At 26.4% G+C, this 14,831-nt stretch overlaps 1 protein-coding gene and 1 non-coding gene across 2 annotated transcripts in view; one reads left to right on the plus strand and one right to left on the minus strand.

Annotated features, from left to right (window-relative positions):
* Positions 1-14,831, plus strand: part of LOC112685449 — a 328,545-nt gene that overhangs the window by 176,345 nt on the left and 137,369 nt on the right. The gene's annotated exons all lie outside the window — the stretch shown is intronic.
* On the minus strand, positions 1,797-1,879 carry Trnal-cag. Its single transcript has one exon. It is a non-coding gene; the product is annotated as a tRNA-Leu (tRNA).

A 14,831-nucleotide genomic window follows, 5' to 3' on the forward strand; every position in this document is an offset into this window, starting at 1 on the left:
GAATTTATAATTTTTTAAAACAAACCCAAACCCAACCGAACTATTGAAATTTTTTATCGAACTAAAATTTGAAATCATAATCTTTTTTATTTTATAAGTAGATAAAAAAATATGAAAATGTTATATACATTGTGCAAAATGTAATACACTTAATACTGTTATTTCTGATAACATTTTTAAAAATATAGAGTATGTACAAAATTTATATTTTTTCTTTTCACTTGTTCAAAAATAGATTAGTGGTTTTGATCATATTATTACACATATGAAAAATAATCTGTGATAATATTATCTATAGATATTTACTAAGATAATCACACGTTTCAACATGGAATTATTTTATTTTATCTTACATAATTGTAATAATATAAAAAAAATAGTTAATACTACTATGATATTTAATATGAACTATAAGACATAGAAAATTAATTTTAGATGGTTTGATTATGAATATTTTCAAGTTCAAATTTCAAACATACCTAAATGGTGAATATTTCGGTTCGATTTTTTTTCATTTTAAGTTTGGATTACGAACCTAACCAAATATCTACGTTTGGTTTGACATTCGAACAGTTCGACCCATCACTAATATAAATAGAATATTATACAGCTAAGGATTAAAATATTCTTTGCATAGAACATTTTTTCTTTTATAGTGATATTCATAAAATTGCATTGCTTTTTCGTAATGAAAAATCCTGATAAGTAAGTACCTGACCTAACCATCTTATGTTTTTAGCATTTAATTCGTTAAAAAGAATTGGAAAATGAAATGTCTTTTAATATTTTTCTCGGCTACAAAAATATTTATTATGATTCAATTCTTTGCCTAATGTGTCAATGCTTGTTTTCAAAAAAGTAAAAATCACTGCAGATTATGTTGGAACCATTTCAATAATACCACTATTATTCTTATTCCTCAAAATATTAGTTTGCTTAAACATATCTTCTCGCTAGTTTTTTTCCGTAATGGTTTTTTTTTTCATTTTTTATACATAATATAATGCGGCTGAATCTGAATAACATGTCATAAAAAAAAAAAAAAAATGTCCGAATTGCATTCCATCTCTTAGAGTGGTGTGTCATGTACCCACAAGTTTATTTGTCATGCACTTGTTTGCACAACTTAAACTTAATTTTTAAAAAATTAGAAAAGTCAAAAATAAACTTTAATTTGTACACATAAGTGCATGATAAATAATCTTGGGGGTACACGGCATGCGATTCGGATAGACCCCTCTACGAGGTGGCATGTAATTTGGAAATTCCAATTTATGTTTGTTTTTTTGGCACGCAATCTGGATGCATCATATAATGCAGGTCATGTTCATAAAACTCATACGTTGTTGTTGAATTCATTTTAACAGGTAACGTATTGAATATTATTATATTTTCATCAATCTAATGCACTATTACTATGTTTATCTACTTCACAACATTCTTGCGTTTCAGTAAATTTAATCATTAGCTCTAGTTAAATTGATGATCTACTTAAAACAGCAATAGAAAGGATTTAGCTCAAATCCATTACATGTTTACAAACTCGTGAGGAATTTCATAGATGTAGATAAGCAGAAAATAATAACGAAAATATCAATAAAATGGATACCGTTCTTTTGGACGGATATTGAAGCCCTTCTGAGGTAAATAATATGAAATACTATCTGGTATATTAAAAACTGATTATTTCCGTAATATGCGATTTTAAGATTTAATAATACTAATGTTGAATTTCCGTAATATGCGATTTTATGATGCAATAAAAAATGTAGTTAGGAAATTTACAAAAATTAACATGTCAGAAGTGGGATTCGAACCCACGCCCACAGAGTGGACTGCGACCTGAACGCAGCGCCTTAGACCACTCGGCCATCCTGACGATGTTTAAACGGGTAATTATATTCACTATTTAGGTAATGTGCATTTCATAAACAATTTTCATTAATTACCTAAAACATGAAAAGTATGCTTGGTATTTATATCGATTGTTATTTTACTTGGTGAAATAAACATTAATACAAATGTATTAAATAATTTAAAAAAAATCAAATATGTTAATCGATTAATTTATTAAACTACATCCTAACCTTTTGTAAGTAGTTACCATAAATATATAGTAGCTACTATACATAGTATATGGTTCACAATTAGGAACCTACGAGTAACTAATTACTACTATGGATTATGTATATAGGTATGATCTAATAATTTATTATTTTTAATTATTCTTAATTATAAATTAATACTTCGTTTAGATAAGGGTCGTGGAGTTGAATATAATTTATAATATAGGCATTATTTTCTATTATAACACCTAACAAACATGCTTAGATAAAATAAAATTACAACTTTTAATCCATGTAGACAAATAAATAAATATTTTCTATTGCAATTGCAGAAGAAAAAAAAATGTAATTCGAATAGCATAATATATTCATTTCTATATATTCGTCCATGAATAGTTTAAGAGTAATGATATGCACGAGCATATACTATTAAATACCCATATATTAAATTGATATATTAAAAATCATGTAGGTATAGACCATAGAAGATAGATAGGTACCAGGGCCGGATTAGAGTCATAATATAAAGTGGGATAGAATAAAATTTAGGTGGTCAAACACTGTTTTTAAAAATAGTGATTTTAATTAGAATTATCATCTAGTTTAATTTAATAAATACAACTTTAACATTACATAAATACAACTTTACATGAAAATTATTTTCAAGAATATGGAAATTGAAGGTAAGTTCATAATTTTGGAAAATTTCTATTTTTAGTATAAAGCATGCAAATTATAAATACGTTTTAAGTAGATTTGAATGGTATTATCAAATTTAGAGATCTGTAAAATCTAAGTTTCAAAAGGTTTCATAAATATGAAATATAGTATTTATATGGGAAGATGTTATCTTTTAAATTATATCAATTTTACGTGCATCCATTTGCCACTTTATTTACTACGATTTTTTTTTTTTTTTTTTTATAGGTGAATCGAGTATTAAAAATACTGGTCTATACACGTATAATGATTTGTTTAATTTATTACGAAAAAAAAGATTATTAAAACCTACATCTTCTAAAACAATTTAATAAATTTATCACTATTTTGACTGCTATGGCCAGTGACTATGAAGTTAAAGACCAGGAGTTTGAAAAATATGCTATTAATACAATAAAATTATTTGTTTCACTTTATCCTTGGTTTTATATGCCACCCACCGTGCATAAGATTTTAATACATGGAGCTGATGTTATTCGCACTTCGATACTGTCAATAAGTTATTGTTATATTATATTTAAATTTTATCTTGTCTGAACAGTTAATGAATAATGCCTATGTTATTATTCATATATAGAGCGCAGGAAGGTCGAAATAAAGAGTTTAAAAAATATAGAGAGCATAACACTCGCAAAAATTTGAGAGTGAATACAAATGAAGACCTTATGCATGTTATATTCCTATCATCAGATCATTTCTTTTCACATATTTTTTCTAAGAAATTGACGTTGAAAAAAAAATCGTCATTTTCTGTAGAAATTATGTCGTTATTAGTTTTAAAAGAAGATAATACCGAAATTGGGGATCAAAATTCTTCGAGTGACAGTTAAGAGACAGAAACTGATACCGATAGTAATTAATTTTACTCATAAACATGTATTAATTTAAACTAACATTAAAAACTTCAAAATAACATTATATTTATAATGTATTTATATTGTTTTCATGATAATGTATCATAATATATTCAACTTTATGTTACTATTACTTTTGGCCACCTAAATTATTCTATTTTACTGTGCGTTGGGAGGTAAAACTAAAAGATATTATTTTTGAACAAACGTCCCAAGTTGGCTTATTTAATGATACTATCGTTACATATCGATAAGAGTTTAATAAAATTTCAAACGTCATTTAGATTAGGTTACAAGTTAAGTTACAGGTTAACCTTCCTGTGTAAATCAATATTTTATTGGTATAATACCTATTCTGTATAGATACCGGAACTATAAAAAAAATATAGGTAATTTATTCAATAAATTGAATACTGCTTAGTGTTCAAGTTGAATATTTGCAATTATTGAGCTTTCTGTATTATAAGCATACGCTCAGAAGTGGCCAAAGTTCCCCGGACACCCCCCTCTCAAAATTTGTAATTTGAGCACTAAAATTGAAGTCTAAAAGTAAGGGGTCTGTATTTTAATTGATGTTTCTTAAATTTAATATAATTGTTTCTATAATATTTGGCAAATCTAAATTATATTTAGTAATAGAAAAAATAAGTAGTTTTTTTTTTAGGAAATGTAATTTTTTTTTTTTTTGATAGATATAGAAAAGTCAAATCCAGCTGGTTACGTCGTATTTATTTATTAATATAATGAATGTTTTATAAAATTGGAATTTTCCAAATTTTTTTTTTCTTTTCGAGAAAATAGGTGCTCAAAATTTGGTTGAAATTTGTGAACAATCCGATACTTCTTATGAACACTCGTACACCAGCTATTTCCTATTGTGTATACCTGGATTATCCACCGAGTATTTTCTTAGATTTTATTTTCTTTCTTATTTAACCCATCATTAACCAGCTCGTTTGAAATTGCTATTCTTTTGTAAATACGCATTTTTGTAATCTCGGTAAATCCTTTTGATTATTATACATAGGTTTCTTTTCTTTTTTCTATGTGTTCTTTGATCATTTCTCATTTTATTATAATTACAAATAATTAATTAATAATTACCACATACGTCTGAGTTAATGTTCGGTTAATAAAATGCAGTTTTTATAATACAACCACGTATACGAAAAGAAAATGTTTCATTGCTTAAAATGCATCAACAATAAAATACATTTCTAAAGAAGAAAAAAAATATTTGAAATTATTAAAATTTATTTTTTCTGTTCATGACAGAAAAGTTTACAAATCTCGTTTAGTTGTTCATTTTTTTTTTTTTTTTTATATATATATATATGTATACATTTGTTGCAATAAGTCATGTTATCGGTTTCTTATTGAAAAAAAATCACACAGTCTTCTTTTTATGGTCGTTTTACATTATTTCTGTTGAGTGAGTTACAACTTTTCGAAACAATATAACTGTGTTTATAATATATTAAATTAAAGTAAATAAATAATGTACTTCTTGGATGTTGATCTTTGAAGCGAGTGTTGTTTGTATTCGATGCAATGTTTGCGCAAGTAGTAGTGCACCACAAAGTTCCAACCTCGGAACTGATAATGGTTCAACCACTCGTCCTGACTTCAAGGGCGCAACTTTGGATCTAGCGGTGATAAGATGTACGGTCGGAGGCATAGAGTTGTACTCCAATCGAATATACACAACTGCAGCGTATATTACGTATATTAGCGTAACTATAATTACGATACTAAGGGACTGTTAATTTATTTATGCAACGTTATGTTCAGTTTATTTGTCGAAATATCAATGTCCACATTATTTCCACTAAGATATTATAATTATTATTCAGATTGGTGACAGGTAAGCTAAAATTTAGTTTGCGAGTTTTGGTTTTAAATATTACTTATTAAACTTCAACTTCGTAGAAAATTATTCTATGTATATCATTTTTATCTGAATTAATAAAGATTATTTTATGTCTACGTTTTCCGCAATAACTATTCACAATTGTAGTTTTAAGGTTTCAATATTCTTTTTGATTTTGTCCGTAATCTTAATATTGAGGTAAGAATTCATCCCACATGCGAAATTATACTTTTAAAAATTAAATATTTACGACCGGTTTCGTTTTAAAAAAAATATTCACGTTTAAAAATATACAGAATATTAAAATACAAATGACAACCGTATTCATTGTTAAGAAGTGCAAATTTAGATAGTTAAATGTATCATAATGTTTAATTCATTTAGTAAAATATAAAAGAAACTATTTTTTTTTTTAAATTAACGATTATACGTATAATTATGATTTTATTAGAAGTTCTTCAGTTATTGACTATTGTACATAAAAATCTTTGACTAAATTATTTTATTTTTAAAGTTTACTTCTACATTTACTATATAGTAAAATAAAACTAATATTTATTGTTTCTAGTTTTATTATGTACGTAATCATTTGGATGGGATGCAAAACATAATGTACAAACTGTTAATATAAAACAGTTGTAATTATTTAATATTCATTGTCTTTATTCATATCAAATACTATATAACGTATCATTGGTTGAGAATGTGTATTTCTAAATATTGATAAATATAATACCGATAAATAATGGTCATGATTAAGGTCTTGTATATAATCTGTCTCATGTTAAACATTGTATTATACTTACAAGGTTGATGTTGACTAAATTCTCGATGGTGAACATTTCCAATGATTACCATACAATTGATAGGATGAATTAATGAAATTATATCCAGTTATTAATTATTAAATCTGGAAATCAACGCTGGAAGTTCTGGTTTAAAGATTAGCTAAGTTGTAAGAATAACCGGTACATTTAAATGAATACATTTAATTTTAATTTGAAATACAATGTTGACTATATTAAAGATCTTTTAAAAAGTCTTTGTCTATTGCATTGCGAAATTTAGTCTATTTTATTGTACAGATATTTTCCAAAAACCGTTAAATTAAAAATGCGTTAAAGCATTAAAAAGAAGTTAACATACTAGAAAAATCATTCACGATACGTAGGTTTATAACGCAATAACTTTTATTTTCACTGTACTAGTCAGTTTTATAGTTTTACTCGTTTACTAAAATTACACTATCTATAACCACGAATAATTAGTATCTGTATAAATTGAATAAACAATTCCCTTCATACTATTGAATACATGGTATTACACGTTATTTACACGTTATTTTATTAATAATCATGAGAACTGAAAATTTAAGTTTCGGAAATAACATTTTTTTTTTTTAATTTTTTTGCAATAAAGTTATATTTCAAACGATGGTTATATTTTTCTTCTAAACATTTCATACTATGGTGACTTTCAAACATCGCATAGTAAAAATAAGTTTATCTTATTTTTAGAAAATAATTTGGGTTAAGATTCATAGGGAGAAGAGGACATTTTACTATTTAAAGTAGGCGCATGAAATTGATATAATGAATCTTTCTGATTATATACCCATCAGTTGCAATTAAAACAATTTCATATGATTGTGTGTTTCGAAATACGCGTTTGTACGAAAAGTTAACAATTTCTACGGTGTATAGGCTTTGTCTAAATAGTATACTTCCGTATGCATAAATACGTGTCATAATTATCATTATTATTCTCTTACGAAAATAAATTATTTGTCAAAAGCAGCAAAGAGACCTCCTAAACGAGTGACAAAATTGCGGCAAAACATTGACTAGCCATGCATGTAGTCAGTACCTTTGTTTCACGTCAATTTGACTATAGTCACTATAGTTAATTTCGTTTATCTCTCGATAAATGTTTTCAAATTTATGTAGTTTATGTAGAATATTGATTTTTGTTTCTTTTTTTTTAATTATGTTAATCAAATGTTGACCGAGGGAAAAATTAATTTATAAACTAATATTCTTCACTGATGCTGAAATCAGAAATCATGCATGAAACACAATGGTTATTGACATTTTGCATGATTGCCGATTTTATCGGTCGATGAAAATATTATAAATATCATATGACAGTTATATTTCATATAAGTTCAGAGGATTACAAATTTAAAAATGTTTAATTAAAATACAATAATATTCGAATTCATTTATTTTGTCATTAAACTGTACACTAATAGTATTATTATCAGCAGTGTCGTATTTTTTGAATTTTTTATGAAGGGGGTTAAAGTTTTCTAAAAATTAAGTGATTTTATAATACTACAAAAAATACATATAAGGTATGAATTAATAATTATATTATTATTATTATTATGAATACAAATTAAAAGGTATATAGTACTATATGGTATAAATTAATGACGTAAGTGAAGTTGGCCCATTCTTTTTCACGGATTAACTTGAGATCTATACCAATATTTTGCGAGTTATTTGCGAGAATTTGCGAGTCTATTTTCAAAATTTGGGAGTTCACACCTTACCCGCAAATTCCATACTCCTACTTTGACGTTAGCCCACCCAGGTGTCCTAGAATTTCAAAATTGATACCCAATGATGCGTCTTTATGTACGAGAATTTGCAAGTGAATTTTCAAAATTTGCGAGTAAGCCAGAATAAGTCATAAGTTACATATTCATAAGTCGTAAACCATAATGTTTAGGTAGGTAAATGTATTATACCATAACAGTGGAAAATGTGAAAATAACCGTTTAAAAATATTTAAAATAGCTTAATATATAAAAAATTCGGTGACTTCAATTTGTTCTCGATAGAGGTCATTGTAATATTTACCATGAACATTTTTTTTTCTATTCAATATTTTCTATTTTTATTGATTGGTACTTATATATATATTGAGATTTAGTCAGGATTGCAAAGTGTTTTAAACATTTTAAATATGACCTTTTATTTTAAACATTTAATACATAAACGATAAACACGCGGGTTTTTTTTTTTTTATAGACTTTTAAAACACAATTATTTCATATTTTAAAAAATTTCAAAAGGATGTAACATACTAACAGTATGTCATATTTTCAAAAAAATGTTGGAGATAGCATAGACTCAGTATAAGGTCTATGGGAGATATGAACAGTTTTAAATGTTCCGTTTTCTTATCAACTGTTCAATATTTAGGTTTAGTTATTAGTTGTTAGATTACCATCATATCATAATTTTCTATTAGTTGATACTTTTTATATAAAATTGTTTTAAATCTAATCTGTTATATAGTGATTGAATATAATGATAGTTATAAAAACAATATTTTTCACCTGTATACTCTGGATAAAAATTACAGATTAATAATCTCATTTAGGGAAAATTTTTTTATAAACTTAGATTTAAATAAAAATATAAAAAAAAACTGTTTTAAACAAATAAAACGTATTTTATATTTTTTTTATAAAAACTGATTTTTTTGCAACCCTGACTGTAGTGACAAAAGATCTTATCTACAACCGGTTATTACTTTGTTTCCTTTGAAAACGACCATAGAAGTTCTAGGGCGAATTATGTGTGCTGACTTCACGTTAGGAAAATGGAATTTGTAGGTTAGGGGTGGTGTAAGGTGAAGTTGCAAATTTTGAAAATGGATTCGCAAATAAAGATGCATTGTTTGGTATCACTTTTTAAATTCTAGGGCGACTTGGAGGGTCTACATATAGTTGGCCCATCCTTCTGTTTTTTAATTATAATTCGCAAACTGTTTACTCGCAAAATATTGGTATAAGTCTCAAGTTCATTCGTTAAAAAGGGTGGGCCAACTTCACGTACGTAAATTAATGTTATCTTTCTCTGTACGGTCGTACCAAGTATTTATTTCTTTTGAACTTCTTTTCTTTAAGGGAAATCGACACCAAATAACTCCCCTCCTCTCTTCCGACAATCAGACCTTACTGTATAATATTCTTTTTGTATACATAATGAGCTGAAGAGCTGTATTAAGATTATGTCTGAGAAGAAATTATTTATATACATTTATTCAAAACCGATAATACTAATATAACATAACGGATAATAAATACTATAGAACACAAACGATGTATAACTACATATTTAAACAAATTAATTCATTCAAGGTGGTTATACAATTATGTTAACCAAGTCTGTCTTTTCGTTAAATAACTGTATATATGGTGAATTATCAGTAGCTAATACAAGAAAAAATAAGAGAAAATTCCATTATTATCTACCTAACAAACTTTGTTGGTTGAAATTCATTTTTAACTTATCATATTTATACTACATTATGTATGCTGAGCTTGATTTCTGCAAAGTTTGAAAAATATTCCGCATAAAAAATGTAAATTCCAGATTTCAAAGTACATTAATAAAATTCTATTGATTCCTTTCTTTTATTGATTTATGTCAACGAATACATCTTAAAATAAAAAATATCAAAAACTATAATGTTACGGCTTTAAAATATTAAAATATTTGTATACTTTAATAATAATAGTAAATGTAAGTTCATAATTTATTTAAATAAACTACGATTAAAAACCAAAAATTGAATTAATATAATAGTCATTAGAATTTAAAACAGTGATTCTATCAAATCAAATTGACGTCGGGAATTAAAGTCAGAAAATATTATTGGTTTGATTACAACTTATTTTTTCAAGCCTTATTATTTTTGTTCACAAAAACGCAAACATCTCTTTATGTCATTACGTGTAATATTTTATATTTTTTACTAAGTTACTATTTCATTCAATCAGGCCTACCGTGTATTATTTTTTTTTATTTATTTAAATTTACAATGTGTCAACATATTACATGTTATTACAAGGTATTATTTATATAATAATGATACGGTTAAAAGAAAATAAGAATGATGTTGTGGAATGAAAATAATGGATAACTAATTTTAGAGAGAGATAATAGTAATAATAATAATAATATATATATATATATATATATATATATATATATTCTAAATTGACAAAATGTAGTCGTTAATAATGATAGACTTGGTTGGATGTTACATATTTTCAATTAAAATTTTAGATAAAATTAATGAGGATAGGTCTGAGAAAAGATAAGATTATAAAGGTATTATGAGACGGTGTGCAATAGTATTATGGAGAGATAATGCCTTTAGCTATTAGTGTGTTTAGGACTGATGTAAGGAGGGAAATTAATGGATTAATTAAAGAGCTTAAATTGGATATGAGTTTTGAAAAGGTGTTTGATATTTGTTCTGTGATTTTGTTTTGGTTGTTGGTGGCTTCTGTATATGATTTGGTTTTGGTTCTGGGTTGAGACTGTTGAGAGTGAGGGTCAGGATCTTTGACTGGTTGAAACTTTTGAGCAGATTTTTTAAATATTGACTCAAATGGTGGGCATCTTTTGAAGTTTGCGGTGTGGTCTTTAGTGCATAGAGCGCATTTGGCTGGACTATTTCGGTCCTTGGTATACTCGATTGTCAGATGGTTTTCACCACATTTGACACATCGAGCTTCATGGTTGCAATAGTTCTTTGTATATCCATGGTCTAGGCAATTATGGCAAAAAGCCATGTCTTTTTTTGAATGGTTTTTCGATTTTCGCTATTATGTTGAGAAGAGATGTAATTTCATGGATATCATTGTTATTATCTTGCTGACGGATATCCACGAAGAATACTGGAAGTGGGCAGTTGTTCCTGTTTTTGACATTGTAAATACTCATGACTGAATGTCCCTGTTCAGTAAGAGCAGAAGTAATATCGGTGTGTAAGATGGAATTATGTAAATTTTTAATGACGACTCTGTATGTGCGATGACTTGGGGGGGGGGGGGTAAATGAATGGAAACTAGCGTTTGTTTCATGTAAATGATCTATTATTGCATTGTAAGTTCGTTTATCGGTGGGTTGTACAATGAGGTGTGACGGAGTTGACTTACAGGTGTAACCATTAGGTCCGGTGATATTTTTTAAGACGGTGTTGAATGCTGGGAAGTTGGATATGTTTTTGATGTGGATAGGAGGAACCACGGGCTTAGCATTGTGAACTTTGTGAGGTGGTCTGTCCGGATCTTCCGTGGTGCTAGTTGAAAGTGTGGCGAGTACATTGTCTTCATCGGTGTTGAGTACGGCGTAACGGTTCGGGGTGATAAAAACTTTTTTTTTGTCGATTTGAATGGATGAACTGTTAGATAGGTTTCGCTTCGTTGTTTTAGGTGTATGCGGCATGATAATGACGTGTATTATTAATACATGTGTGGTTTGCAATACATCAAACAGCTAACTGTTGGGAACATATTACAGCATAACAGTGTCATATTTTACAGGAAATATTAATTTAATTTTTCCTTGTACAACCAACACTTTATACCTACAACAGAAATAAATTAATAAAAATAAATCTAAATAAAAAATACATTGATTTCAAGTTATAAATAGATTAATTAAATATGCCCATTATTTTATTTCATCTAACCGTGGAGTCTAATCTACCAAGTACTTTCGCACTTTTTATAATTATTACAACATAAACAATTTAATACTAACTATTGGTAGTTTTTTAGATTGAAGTAATTGCTTTTATACTGTGATATTCGCATTAAATTGTAAAATAGCTATCAGTAAGAGGAGCCATGATATTGTGAAATGACCGAGATATAAAATACATACAGATTTTTTTGAAGTTATCCCGGAAAGTAAACTGTTGTACTAATAATATTATTTACTGTGTATTTCATCCTGAATCTGAAATTCAAATAAAATAAATTCAATATTTTTTTTATTTTAGTTCTATAAATTGTATTTAAATTAATTATAATTTCTGAACTCCATAACAATGAACTACGTTAAAAGCTTTTATACCGAGGTGGCATACGTCATTGTATATTCAATACATATATATTTATTTAAATCTAAAAATAATTAAAATTAAATCTGAAATGACCTATCATAGTAAAATTTAGTTTTTGACTTGGCTTTGTTGTTTTTAATCAAATATAGTACAAGTTTCATTCTGTATGAAGATTAAAAGTAAAAATAGAATATTTAATGTAATTGGTAGGTACCTACATGTTATTTTTGTCACGTTAAATATTTCTGTTTATATAGTATTAATTCATAACTCTATTGACGTTAACCTATCAAAGTCAAATTGAAATTTAATTTTAATTTTTTGTTTTATACATATAAAAATTACCATTAGCGAGTAAATTCTATACATGAAAAATTTAAAAATGTTTACGGATAATACATTAAAATGTATATCATTTTATGAGTATGTCTACAGTTTTATAATTAAAAAGTGTTTTGATAGTATTTAAATATGTCTCTTTATATTTATATAGCTTATACAAAAATAATTTGAATGAACATTTTTATTTATTTAAAATCTTTTTAGTACCTTTTTTTTTCGTTAGACGGACTAATAATTTAGTAGTTCTTGGTACAACACAATATGTTTTACGTCCTATTTTGATTTTATAATTTCATGTTTTTGTTAAATTTTATGTTTGTGAGATGTGAAAAATTTTAACTAAACGGGTTACTAATAAGTAGTAGTTGTAAAACGGACATATTAATATGTAGAAAACATTAACGGATTCGTAATAATTAATTAATGCTATATTAGTAACTATAGTTATTTTTACTCTAAGAACTTAAATAATACATATTCGGCCAATAAATTGCAATTATTTTTTAATAAATATCATACATTGAAGTATATTTTATATCTTGCTTTAAGACGGTGAAAATCGATTGTCAAACAACTTTGATAGATTTCTCATTGATTAACACTTACATGTTTCCTATGGAATCTAATATTGTACTTTTTCGATCATAGAATTCTATTGCTCTTGAAAGATAATTAAATATTCAATAAGGCGTGTTTTATTAAAAGCCTGATTCAACACTCTTCCTCCGAATATTTTAATTACTATACGCTAAAAATGAATTAATAAATAAATGTCGGCGTCTTCGTCTCTTGTGCTGTATATTGTAATGATCAAATGGAATGACTCCTCGCATGTAACACTTGCTCTCGGTAAATATAATTATTTACAGTTGTTCACGTTAAATATAGTTAAATATAATTTTCACCAGAGTTTTGTACATCTTGGGCAACAAGTTTTCGACAACTTATATGGAACTTCGTCACATATTCGTATGTATTTACACGAGTATATACTTTTATTCGTATGATGCAATTGGATTGTTACCGCATGTTGGAATTAATTTGAGTGCACGTTATCACATAACCTAAGTAGGTAGTATATTAAGTTAGTAGATAGTAAAAATATATAATACAGTTACCACATAACATATACTTAGAGAGAATGAGAAAGTCGAAATTTATTTGATGTATATAAATAATATTATAATTTAATGCATAGCTTCCAATTTTTTAAAAAAATAAATCTTAGTTTATTAAATACCTTACCTATTAATAATATCAATAAAGCATTGATGATTAACTATATATATTCACCACAGTTTATTAAAGTATGTTCAGATTGTTGGAGATGATATGACTTATCTTGCAAAAACAATTTTGATCAGTTAATTAAGTGTAGCTAACTTTATTTCTGGACATATTAATATTCTAAATTAAATATTAATACTAAAATAAATAAATATAGATATTTATAGAAATCTATTGATGATTTAGATTTAAATATTTATAAATTTACAGTTACTCAGAACAATTTTAAAATTAATCGTCAATTATCGTACGGTATTATAATTTCCTTCTATAAATATTAATTTTATTTAGTAAAAAATATGTAGTAAAACCGAATGGCTTAAGTCATATTTATCCATTGGAAATTAAATGGTTTAATATACTATATATAAATTGAATGGGATAGTAAAATCCACGGATTGTTAAAAAAAGCTGTGATTTATATTAATGACATTATTATGATTGTTGGTAAAATACAGCAATGTTTCTACATAGTAATTCAATATTGAAACTAGTAATTTGTTTAATTTTCCAATCATTTGAATAAATGGAGATGCTATTCGATCCGAGTTCTTATTTGGCAATTTGATTATATATGGTCTCGATTCCCGTGTACTTAAATTGACAGGCCAATATATTATATAAACAAGTCATTTTTTAGATATATTTTTTTGCTATATTTTAATATCATACCATATAATAATTTTAAATTTATATTTTCTTTTTCCTTAACACCTAAAATAGGACGTGTGCAAAATTAGTTAATTATTTATATTCAATATTTTTAATACATATTTAATGCACTTCGATGGAATAGCTATTCCAATCGTAGACCTTACT

This window comes from Sipha flava, unplaced genomic scaffold, assembly GCF_003268045.1.
Source record: "Sipha flava isolate LNK unplaced genomic scaffold, YSA_version1 277_pilon_pilon, whole genome shotgun sequence".
Lineage (NCBI taxonomy): Eukaryota > Metazoa > Arthropoda > Insecta > Hemiptera > Aphididae > Sipha > Sipha flava.